The sequence below is a fragment of the Pelophylax lessonae genome (genome assembly GCF_965119305.1).
Source record: "Pelophylax lessonae genome assembly, chromosome: 9".
Taxonomy (NCBI): Eukaryota; Metazoa; Chordata; class Amphibia; order Anura; family Ranidae; genus Pelophylax; species Pelophylax lessonae.
In genome coordinates this window covers 155,301,452-155,314,779 of record NC_138776.1, presented here as the reverse complement: position 1 = coordinate 155,314,779, position 13,328 = coordinate 155,301,452, and the positions used below count along the sequence as shown (strand labels likewise).

Genomic DNA, 13,328 nt, shown 5'->3' with positions numbered 1-13,328 from the left:
CATTAATCTCTAAACAGTGATTAATAAAAAATGGAATATAAATATGAATTGTATGTCCACTACCTGTGCAACCTAATGGTGAATGTTTGAACTAAAAATAAATATTTGTGCATACAAACATGTGTGTAAGGCTGCTGGTTAGAAGACCACAGGGTCTAAATAGATGAAAATTTGAAAGAGCTGGTCAACTGATTAGTCGATCGATTCTTTAAAGCGTGCTTAATAGTGTCAAAATTGATAATCCATAGTATACATAAATCAAACAATAAAGTGCAATCCGTGCATATGTCCCGATAAATAGCCCCTACCATGGGCTGATAAATTATGCTGTGACTGCAATATACAAAATCATACGTGAAATAAAGTGCATTGTGCAAATAGTGCCTTAAACTAGCGGAATAACTTTGACAATATATTTAAATGGATAAATAGATAAATGAAGTGCTATGAATGAAAAAAATTGAACCAAACTTGTTTTCAAGAAAAAGTCCTTTAATCACCAACATGATTTGTACATGTAAAAGTGGTCTTAAACCATTCTTCCAAACTTCTTTCCAATAAAATGTGCTGTGATAACCTTATTCACCACCAGTGACCAAAATGCCTACTTACCAAAGGTAAGTATAAATATCGCCTAATTTGAGTGAGGGGCTCCTCAACCAATGGTCAGATGAATCTCCATCGGGGCATCTACAATATTATAGGGAGCAAGAACAATAGGCTTCCATGGTGAAGTATTTAGCATTTATTAAACAACCAGTGCTTGTAAGGCGATTGGAGCTCGATACGGGAAGCAGGGGCGCCGATTTAGAAACGAATGCCCTTATGGTCCCGATTCATTTTTATAGTGGGGTAATGACTGTCCAAACAATACATAAATGGCGCTTTTCCACTGCATAGAACCGTACCGGCTCGGCACCCTTTTGTGCTTTTCCACTGCGGTACCGCATGGTATAGGGTCGGAACGGTTCGGTACGGTACGGTATAGGTTTCCAACAACAACAGGTACCAAACTGGTACCATATCCCACAATCCTTTGCATGCAGTCACTACTAGCCACTGATTGGTCAGAGAATCACACCCACCCTGTTGTTATCCCACCCACTTAACTTTAGTACTACTTTAGTGGAAAAGCAAACCTATACCGTACCGTACCGAACCGTTCCGACACTATACCATGCGGTACCGCAGTGGAAAAGCAAACCGGGCCAAGCAGGGCCAAGTAGAGCCGAGCCGGTACTAGCCGGTACTTTCAGTGGAAAAGTGCCAATAGAGACCCCCATAAAAATATTTATTTATATATATATATATATATATATATATATATATATATATATATATATATATATATATATATACATACATACACACACACACACACACACACAGTACAGACCAAAAGTTTGGACACACCTTCTCATTCAAAGAGTTTTCTTTATTTTCACGACTATGAAAATTGTAGTCACACTTCAAGAGGTAGTCGCCTGAAATGGTTTTCACTTCACAGGTGTGCCCTGTCAGGTTTAATAAGTGTGATTTCTTGCCTTATAAATGGGGTTGGGACCATCAGTTGTGTTGTGCAGAAGTCAGGTGGATACACAGCTGATAGTCCTACTGAAAAGACTGTTAGAATTTGTATTATGGCAAGAAAAAAGCAGCTAAGTACAGGAAAACGAGTGGCCATCATTACTTTAGGAAATGAAGGTCAGTCAGTCCGAAAAATTGGGAAAACTTTGAAAGTGTCCCCAAGTGCAGTCACAAAAACCATCAAGCACTACAAAGAAACTGGCTCACATGCGGACCACCCCAGGAAAGGAAGCCCAAGAGTCACCTCTGCTGCGGAGGATAAGTTCATCCAAGTCACCAGCCTCAGAAATCGCAGGTTAACAGCAGCTCAGATTAGAGACCAGGTCAATGGCACACGGAGTTCTAGCAGCAGACACATCTCTAGAACAACTGTTAAGAGGAGACTATGTGAATCAGGCCTTCATGGTAGAATATCTGCTAGGAAACCACTGCTAAAGAAAGGAAACAAGCAGAAGAGACTTGTTTGGGCTAAAGAACACAAGGAATGGACATTAGACCAGTGGAAATCTGTGCTTTGGTCTGATGAGTCCAAATTTGAGATCTTTGGTTCCAACCACCGTGCCTTTGTGCGACGTAGAAAAGGTGAACGGATGGACTCTACATGCCTGGTTCCCACCGTGAAGCATGGAGGAGGAGGTGTGATGGTGCTTTGCTGGTGACACTGTTGGGGATTTACTCAAAATTGAAGGCATACTGAACCAGCATGGCTACCACAGCATCTTGCAGCGGCATGCTATTCCATCCGGTTTGCGTTTAGTTGGACCATAATTTTATTTTTCAACAGGACAATGACCCCCAAACACCCCTCCAGGCTGTGTAAGGGCTATTTGACCAAGAAGGAGATGACCTGGCCACCACAGTCACCGGACCTGAACCCAATCGAGATTGTTTGGGGTGAGCTGGACCGCAGAGTGAAGGCAAAAGGGCCAACAAGTGCTAAGCATCTCTGGGAACTCCTTCAAGACTGTTGGAATACCATTTTAGGTGACTACCTCTTGAAGCTCATCAAGAGAATGCCAAGAGTGTGCAAAGCAGTAATCAAAGCAAAAGGTGGCTACATTGAAGAACCTAGAATATGACATTTTCAGTGGTTTCACACTTTTTTGTTATGTATATAATTCCACATGTGTTAATTCATAGTTTTGATGCCTTCAGCGTGAATATACAATTTTCATAGTCATGAAAATAAACTCTTGGAATGAGAAGGTGTGTCCAAACTTTTGGTCTGCACTGTATATATTTATACACACCTTAAACAATACATTATATTATATATATAAACAATAAATGAATATATTACTAAAAATATATGTGTGAACAAAGCCACTATAGCTCCCTCTAGTGGCCGTACATAAGTCACACACCATATGTATATAAACTAGGATAATAAATAAAAAATAACGTATAACCGCCATCTAGTAGCCATACACAAATGTCACACCATATATAGATCTATCTCTATATCTATATCTATCTATCTATGGGTAATAGAAGAGAATGACAATGAGGACATGTAGCTGCCATCTGATATATATTTTAACATTCTTATGGAGGAGGTCTCCACGTGTATTGTTTGGACATTCATTCCCCCACTATAGAAATAAATTCATGACCATAAGGGCATTCGTTTCTAAAGTATGGGTAGAGGTGGGATATGCGCAGGGTCTGGTTCCCTAATGGTCAATCTCCAGGATGAATGGATGTGGATAGGATCTTCTCTTGTGGCGGTTTGTGTATATATAGAGGAGGAACTGACATACACGATCACATGACTCCTGATGACGTCAGATGCTACTGACGAAACGCGTAGGGTCGCGGGATAACGGGATACGTCACTTCCGTCAGTTGGAACGCAGGTGTCCCTGCTTCCCATATCGAGCTCCAATCTTCTTACAAGCTCTAAGTTTTTTAATCACTACTTGTTTAATAAATACAACATACTTCACCATAGAAACCTCTTGTTCTTGCTCCCTATAATATTGTGGATGCCCCGATGGAGATTCATCTGACCATTGGTTGAGGAGCCCCTCACTCAATTTAGGCTATATTCATACTTACCTTTGTCAAGTGTAATGTTCCGGTACCTTTGGTACCCTAAATTACTCTTTTCACAAGTGTATGCGCCCCACCATTCTCTTTTGGAAAGGTGCGCATACACCTTTAAGACTGAAGCGGTCATCACTCAGCGCCGGACTAGATGGCTATTTAAATCGCCGGTTCTCACTCACATGTGTTCGTTCAAACACCCTTACCTGGATACTAACTTGGCTTGAAGCTTTCGTGCTTGCAAGCATACCTCGCTGACGGAACCTCGCTGCGCTGATCCCTGCATCCCGCTTCCGGATCATCCGCTCCTCCTGAACCAACCTTCGGCTGTATTGCTATTAGTGCTAAGTACCCCGCAGGGGAACCCTCTATAAACTTATACTAAGCTTACACTATCTAGCTCTGCATAGTAAAGACTATTTATCACATCTGCATATCTAGATTGCTAGCTCTTAAGACTACTGCTACTTATTCCTGCACTGGGTTGATCTCTCTTGTATGTCCACCTGCTACTCTGTCATCTGCTACCATACATGATTGCTAAACCTACCTGCATCCATCTGCTACTGTCTTACCTTCAAGTGTCTGTCACCTACCACCTCCACTCAACCTGTCTCTTAAATCTTCATCACTGTGTTACTACATACATAAAGTCTCTAGGAACCAGCTTGTTGAGTGTGTGTATTTACTAGCTGAATTAAGACCTTCCACACATGATGAGTCATTGAGGTTGGGAATGGTATCTCAGCATCTCTCTTACATGACTACTGAAGTGGAATATTTCTGCAGCTGAAAATCCACACCATACATGAAACGCAGGAGCGTTACATCAAGTAGGCATTTTGGTCATTGGTGGTGGATAAGAAGGTTATTCACAGCACATTTTATTGGAAAGAAGTTTGGAAGAATGGTTTAAGACCACTTTTGCATGTACAAATCACGTTGGTGATTAAGTACTTTTTCTTGAAAACAAGTTCTGTTCCATTTTTTTCATTTATAGCACTTTATTTATCCATTTAAATATATTGTCAACGTTATTGTTCCGCTACTTTAAGGCATTATTTATTTGCACAATGCACTATTTCACGTATGAATTTGCATATTGCAGTCACAGCATAACTTATCAGCCCATGGTAGGGGCTAGTTATTGGCACATATGCACGGATTGCACTTTGTTTGATTTATGTACAGTTGTGCTCATAAGTTTACATACTCTGGCAGAATTTATGATTTCTTGGCCATTTTTTAGAGAATATGAATGATAACACAAAAAGTTTTCTTTCACTCATGGTTAGTGTTTAGCTGAAGCCATTTATTATCAATCAACTGTGTTTACTCTTTTTAAATCATAATGACAACAGAAACTACCCAATTGACCCTGATCAAAAGTTTACATACCCCAGTTCTTAATACCGTGTATTGCCTCCTTCAACACCGATGACAGCTTGAAGTCTTTTGTGGTATTTGTGGATGAGGGTCTATCTTATCAGATGGTAAAGCTACCTATTCTTCCTGGCAAAAAGAGTCCAGTTCCTGAAATTCATGGGCTGTCTTGCATGAACTGCACATTTGAGATCTCCCCAGAGTGGCTCAATGATATTGAGGTCAGGGGACTAAGATGGCTACTCCAGAACCTTCACTTTATTCTGCTGTAGCCAATGACAGGTCGACTTGGGCTTGTGTTTAGGACATTGTCATGTTGGAATGTCCAAGTACGTCCTATGCGCAGCTTGCGGGCTGATGAAGGCAAATTTTCCTCCAGTGTTTTTTGATAACATACTGCATTCATCTTGCCATCAATTCTGACCAAATTTCCTGGGCCTTTGTAGCTCACACATCCCCAAAACATCAGCGATCCACCTCTGTGTTTCACAGTAGGAATGGTGTACCTTTCATCATAGGCCTTGTTGACTCCTCTCCAAATGTATTGTTAACGGTTGAGGTCAAAAAGCTCAATTTTGGCTTCATCACTCCAAATTACTTTAGGCCAGAAGGTTTGAGGCTTGTCTCTGTGCTGTTTGGCGTATGGTAAGCCGGATACTTTGTGGCATTTGCTTAGTAATGGCGTTCTCCTGGCGACTCGCAGCCCATCTTTCGTCAAGTGCCTTTTTACTGTGCATCTTGAAACAGCCACACCACGTGTTTTCAGAGAGTCCTGTAGTTCACCTGAAGTTATTTGTGGGTTTTTCTTTGCATCCCGAACAATTTTGCAGTTGTGGCTGAAATTTTAGTTGGTCTACCTGACCGTGGTTTGGTTTCAACAGAACCCCTTATTTCCCACTTCTTGATTAGAGTTTGAACACTGCTGATTGGCATTCTCAATTCCTTGGATATCTTTTTATCTCCCTTACCTGTTTTATACAGTTTATACTACCTTTTCCCGCAGATCCTTTGACAATTCTTTTGCTTTCCCCATAACTTTGAATCCAGAAATGTCAGTGCAGCACTGGATGAAAGATGCAAGGGTCTGTCAGGAGTCCAGAAACTCATTGACCTTTTATACACACACAGTAATTACAAGCAAACAGGTCACAGGTGAAGATGGTTACCTTTAATAGCCATACAAACCCCTTTGTGTCAACTTGTGTGCATGTTATCAGGCAAAAATCACCAGGGTATGTAAATGTTTGATCAGGATCATTTGGGTAGTTTCTGTTGTCATTATGATTTAAAAAGAGTAAACACAGTTGATTGATAATAAATGGCTTCAGCCAAACACTAACCATAAATGAAAGAAAAGTTTTTGCTTTATCATTCATATTCTCAGAAAAATGGCCAAGAAATCAAATTCTGCCAGGGTATGTAAACTTATGAGCACAACTGTATACTATGAATTAGCAATTTTGACACTATTAACCTCCCTGGCGGTATGATTCTTTTTTCGGATTTTAGGTACTGAAAGCGGTACCATTATTTTGCATGTAATTCTTAAGAATGAGCAGCCCAAACCAACTATTTACATATGATTTTCTTTTGCTGTGCGCTCTTTATAACATCTCGGATATGATAAAGTTTGAAACACAAAATCATAAATTATAATATAATAAAAAACTATAAATAAGTTAAAGTATATTATATATAATATATATATATATATATATATATATATATATATATATATATATATATATATACACACACACATACACATATACACACACACACACACCATATATATATATATATATATATATATATATATATATATATATATATATATATATATATATATATATATACATATACACATACATACATATATACATAAAAAGTACAGTAAAACTGCAGGAAAGGGCACTGGGGGCAATCTAATGTGAATTTATTTTATTTTGAATTGTATCAGTGTATCTGGTGTGTTTTACATTTGAATTTGCCACCGGTTCCACCCCCCTGCGAACGTCACGTTGCAGGAGACGGAAGCCGGGGCACACAGAGCATCAGGAGGAAGATCCGCCGCCACACACCGCCGGGATACATTGCTGGATCCCGGTGACAAGGTAAGTAACCTCTCTACCAGGATCCAGCGATCTTCCTAGCAGTACCCCGAGTGTGGCTCAGTGTTACTGCTTTTGGCACTGAAATGTAACCCCGAGCCACACTCGGGAATACCGCTAGGAAGGTTAAGCGCGGTTTAAAGAACCGATAGACTAATCAGTTAGCAATTTCCTTTGAACGTTTAGGCCTGGGACACAGGGAAGGCAAGACAATGTCTTCATTCAAAGGAAAAACAGATAACCTTTGGAAGGAATGACAGATCGGGGCGAAGAACCACCTTATCCCTGTGAACCACTAGGTAAGGTGAACGTCAGGGTAATGCCACCAAGTCTGACAACCTGAGCGCAAAGGTGATAGCCACCAAAAAGGTCACCTTCTGGGACAGCGTAAGCAGGGGAATCTCTGAACCAAAAGCACCAAATTGAGACCCCAAGGCAACAACTGAGCACGCACTGGAGGAACCAATGTCAGACACCTTGAAGAAAGGTACGCACCATGAAGTGTGTGGCCAAAGGTCATTGGAAGAAGACCGCCAAAGCCAACACCTTGCCCTTGATGGTACTCAAGGCCAATTTTGGTTCAACCCCCACGTTGAAGGAAGGTCAATATCTGAGCCATCGAGAAGAAGCAAGGATGAATCCCAAGAGACTCACACCACACAATGTACGTCTTCCACCGACTCAGATAAACTCCTATCCTTCAGCACCTGGTGTTCAACAGCCAAGCCATCAAAGCCAGCGACTGTAAAGCAGGATGGAAGATGGGTCCTTGGGACAGCAGATCCTCCCTGAGAGGAAGCTTCCAAGGAACGTCAGCGACCAGCCGCACCAGATCAGCGTACCAAGCCCAGGGAGGCCCGTCCAGAGCAACAAAGATACGGAGAATACCTTCTGCCTCAACGGAGACACCGTTGATGAAACACCTCCGGATGAAGGGACCACTCCCCTTGGTCCAAGGCCTGCCGACTTCGGCAATCCGCCAGCCAATTTTTCCCCCCAGGAAAGTGTACGGCAGGGAGGGCTGCAACTAACCATTCTGACCACCTTAGAATGCTAGCTACCTCCAGAGCCGCAAGGACACTTCTTGTGCCCCCTTGGTGACTGACATTACCCATGGCCATGGTATTGTCAGGATGAATGTGCACTGGTCATCCCTCAAGACGATCCGTCCAATGCAGTCTGATCGCTTGGAGTTCCAAGACATTGATTGGTAGTCTGGACTCTTCCAGCGTCCAGTTCCCCTAAGGCAAATGCTTGCTAAGGAGGCCTCCCCAGCGGAACAGGCTGGCATCCGTGGTGACCACTGTCCAATACAAGGGGAGGAAGGATTTGCCCAGCCGAAGCGCCGGAGAACCAAGCCACCATATCAGGGAGTCCTTAGTTCCCAGACTCAGCAGGATTGGATTGCCCAGAGACTGCGGAGTCTTGTCCCAATTGGTCAGAATCTCAGTTTGCCGGGACCTCGAATTGAACTGTGCAAACAGAACCGTCTCGAAGGTAGACACCATCAGGCCCAAAACCTGCATGCAAGTCCTGAGGGATCACTATCTTCTGGACAACAGGAGGCGAATTGCAGCTTGCAATTTCCAGACTTTTTAAAGAGTAAGGAGCACTCTGGCTAAGGCCGAGTCCAAAGTCAGGTCCAGATAGTCCAGCTTCGTGGACGGAACCAGAGCAGCCTTCTGAAATTTCGAATCCCTGCCAAACTCCTGCAGAGTTCACATTGTGATCTCCAGGTTTACCACCAGAGCAGAAGGAGATCATCCAAGTAGCCCAGTAGCGCGATCCCCCCCATTGGCGTAACAAGGCTAGCACCGTGGCTAACACTTTTGTGAAGACCCGAGGAGCAGAGGCGAGACCAAAGGATAACTCCACAAACTGAGAATGCTCTTCTCTCCCACAGCAAAGCAGAGAAAACGCTGACTGGCACACATTGGAACGTGAAGGTAGGCATCCTTGATGTCAATAGAGGCGAGGAAATTGCCCTGACGCAGGGATGCCACCACCGTTTGAATGGTCTCCATGCTGAACTTCTGTACCCACACAAAGTAGTTTAGCGCCTTGAGGTCCAGGATTAGACGCACTTTGCCTTCCTTCCTGGGAACTGAACAGGTTTGAGTAAAACCCCTGAAAACATTCCGAGTCAGAATCCGAACAAGTACCTCTTGAAGCAACAGGTTTTGTACCGCTCCAAACAGGTCCTGCAAGCGGTCTAGGGACAGGCGCAAGTTGGTAAGAAAGAACCTTGCTAGGGTACAGGAGCCGGACCGAATGACTTCATGGACCCACTTATCTTGCACCAGGGCTCTCGGCTTGCCAGACCAGGTTCGTTTGGATCCTCCAGAGGAGGCTCTGAAAGGCATTTTGCCCTGGTCAGTGGACCCTGAGGGGCGACAAAACTTCTTATGAGCCAAGAAGGAAGGCCCATGTCTACAACGTGGTTCCTAACCCTTGGTAGCCTGCGGAAGAAAAGTACTCTTCCCCCTGTGAGACCTTTAATGATGTCATCCAGACAGGCGACCTCCTGAAAAGGAAGATCAGTCAAGGCCTTTATAGAAGTCTGGTCGGCAGACCAGCACTTGAGCCAAAAGCTACACCGAAGGACCACTGCCAAAACAGAGCTGAGCCACTAGGGGAGCCGCATCCAAAGAGGCATCACAGATAAACGGCAGCCCCTAGACCAGCTGGTCTGCCAGCTCAGCAAAGGCAGGGGGTGCGGTTCTCTCTCCAGGTCACGGCGTAAGAGCTTAACCCAGAGTTTGCGACACCAGGGCATTGCTGACCCCGCCAGAGTGTAAATATTGCGGGCCACAAGCCTCCGCCTTCCTGTAAGCCCAATCCTTAAAGGCGGGGGACTCCTCAACCGGAATCATGGTTGCCCTGTTTATTCTGGAAACCGGAGGGTTCACCACCGGTGGAACAGTCCAATTCCCAATGGGGGGGGGGGGGAAACTGGAAAAAGGAGGGGTGCCTGATGGGAAGGAAGGAAACCAGGGGGACCGACCGTCCCAAGGAGGTGCCCACGTCCACCCCAAAACCCTCCAGGGGTAGAGGGGGGACAGCTACTCACCATACCAGGAACAAGGCAGGCACCACTCCAGACAGAACCCCTCTCCATTGAAATGGGGGGGCTTTCGACCAGGAAGAACGTTTAGGTCGTATGCAAGCTCATGGAGGCGTTTAACTCACAGCCCAGCCCCCGTCCAGTGGGGCTATGTTGCGGCCAACCTAGCACGGAGCCGAGACCTTCGCACACACGCTGGCCAAACTGGGATGACTACTGGATCTAGATTATCCAGCCCGTTGCCCAGTCTGGCAGTTGATTTTAGATCTCGCGGGAAAAGTCCAGGAGAAAAATTTTCTATCTAAAAAGTAAAAAAAAATTGCCAGGACCAAAGATCCCAGCAAGGAATTACTCCAGAAAAAAAAAATTGAGTGTCTATAGCAGAGGGAGGGAGTATACCCCCTGGGACTGCCCATGGGCGTAGCCAGACATTTTCTGTCTAGTGTCCTACTCCTGTAGGGGCCAGTATAACCCAATGGTTAAGAATATCAGGACCTGTGTCCGTCAATGAACGAAAGAGAAATAAATGGATTTTTGTAAAATCTTACCGTAAAATCCTTTTCTCTTAAGCTCATTGACAGACGTAGTCTTCCTTGATTAATATCAACTCGGGTTATACTGCCCTCTACAGGAGTAGGACTAGACAGGAAAGAAAACGTTCTGGCCACACCTTAGGGGCAGTCCCAGAGGGTATATCCTCTCTCTCTCTGCTACAGCAAATCAGTTATGTCACAAAGCAGTGTTTAGAGAATTTAACCCAACCCAACTCAAAAACAGAGGAGCGGGTACTACGTCTGTCAATGAGCTTAAGAGAAAAGGATTTTACGGTAAGATTTTACAAAAATCCATTTTTCTCTGTCGCTCATTGACAGACGTAGTCCTCCTTGATTAATATCAACTCGGGACGTCCCAAAGCAGTACCACAAATGAGGGGTGGGAAAATGGAAATCAAAATCCAATCTAGAAGGCCCAACCGGTGCCAACTAGAAGTTTTAAAGGCTCATCAATCAAAGGATGAGACTCAACTGAAATTCCAACGGAAAAAAAAACCCTCGAGGTAGACCATCGGTCTCCTCAAATTGCGGCCTGCAAAACCTCGTGGCCAAATGAGGCATCCGCCGATGCCATCACATCAACTTTATAAAATTTTGTAAAGGTATGCCCCGACACCAGGTGGCCGCCTTGCACACCTGGACCACTGACGCCTGATGGCGGTAGGCCCAGGAAGTACTGAGCGCTCGAGTGGAGTGCGCCTTAACAGGGAACGGAGGATTCCGACCCCTAATCGAATAAGCCTGTACCACCGTCTGTCTAATCCATTTGGAGATAGTCGCGGCAGATGCAGGCAACCCCTTTCTGGGGCCATCCATGATCACAAAAAGTGAATCCGTCTTACGGAATGATTCCGTAGCCTTCAGGTATACCATGATTGCCCGAACCACATCCAAGGAATGCAACGCATATTCCCAAGGATGATTGGGCTGAGGACACAAGGAAGGTAGCACAATATCTTCATTCAGATGAAAGTCTGAAACCACCTTAGGAAGAAAGGATGGCTTCGGATGAAGAACTACCTTATCCCTATGAAGCACTAGATATGGGGAATGGCATGATAATGCAGCCAGTTCTGACGCCCTGCGTGCAGAAGTGATAGCCACCAAGAAGGCCACCTTCTGGGATAATGTAAGCAAGGGAATCTCCCTGATATTTTCAAAGGGAGGTTTCTGCAGAACCGACAAAACCAAATTAAGATCCCAGGGCGGTAAGGGCGCGCGGACTGGTGGAGCCAAGTGCCGCACCCCCTGGATGAAATTCCGCACCAAGGAATGAGTAGCCAAAGGCTTCTGAAAGAAGATTGCTAATGCTGAAACCTGACCCTTGATAGTGCTCAAGGATAGTTTCTGCTCAACCCCCTTTTGCAGAAAAGCCAAGATTCGGGTCACCGAATAGGTACGTGGGGGAAATCCCAAAGATTCACACCACGCGATATAAGTCTTCCATGTGCGATAATAGACTTTGCTGGAAGTCGCTTTCCTTGCTTTAATTAGAGTAGGAATAACTGAAGCTGACAACCCTCTGTCCTTCAGTACCTGGGTCTCAATGGCCAGGCCATTAAAACCAGTGACTGTAAAGCACGATGGAAGATCGGTCCTTGAGACCGCAGATCCTCCCTGAGAGGAAGTCTCCAAGGAGCGTTCGCGACTAGCATGTCCAAGTCGGCCTGACCGGCTTGACGAGGCTAGCCTAGAATTTCCAGGATAACTGGAGTTCCCTCCATCTCTATCCTGCGGAGAAATCTCAGCAGCAATCTGAGAGGAGGGAAGACATATAGTAGCTGACACTGCCTTTACAGGCCGTTCAGTGCGTCTGCTGCGTCCGCTAGAGGATCGCGGGCGCGCGTTACCAACCTCCGCGCCTTCCTGTTGAGCCGGTATGCCAACAGATCCACCTCCGGGATGCTCTAATGAAGACATAGATGGTGAAATCCTTGGTGATTGACCCAAGTCATCACCCTGATATTGTCTGACTGGATCCGAACCAGGCTGCCCTAGAGCTGCTTGGTCCAGGCAATCCGAAAAAGTCTGATCGCACTCTGTTCCCACACATTTATCAGAAACTTGATTCCTATCAGGAGTGATGGTTTCTCCTGGTTGAGCATTAGAGACCGAAGTCACCAGACTAGAGGCTCCTTGGTCCGCTTGCTCAACTGGATCCGATTCCTGGAGGGAACTGAGAATGATCTTTGGAAAAGGTAAAGAAAATGATCTGTTCAGGGAACGGGAACTACCGCTCCCTGTAGCACCTAAATGTTGGAAGGGAAGAATCGCACCGGTAGCAGTGATCGACACTCGATCTTGTATCCTGATCGTATGATCTCCTGAACCCCTTAGTCCGGGATTCAGGAAAGCCCTAGATCTGAACACCGGTGAAGACGTCCCCCCACCCCTAAGCCGGGTGGGGGCGCACCTTCAGGTTGTATTAGCCTTAACTTCAGGTTTGGCTGAGTCGGCCTTTTGTTTGCCCGACCAGCGCCTCTTGAACCCTCCTAGAGGGGCTTTGCCTTTCCCGCTCGCCCCAGCGGAGCGAACGAACCCTTTATGAGCGGCAAAGAAAGGTCCACGCTTGTTACGAGGTCC

The 13,328-nt window shown here is 45.1% G+C and overlaps 1 protein-coding gene across 2 annotated transcripts in view; it reads right to left on the bottom strand.

Moving 5' to 3' along the window:
* Window positions 1-13,328, bottom strand: part of NDST2 (N-deacetylase and N-sulfotransferase 2) — a 396,550-nt gene that overhangs the window by 121,095 nt on the left and 262,127 nt on the right. The window lies entirely within an intron of this gene.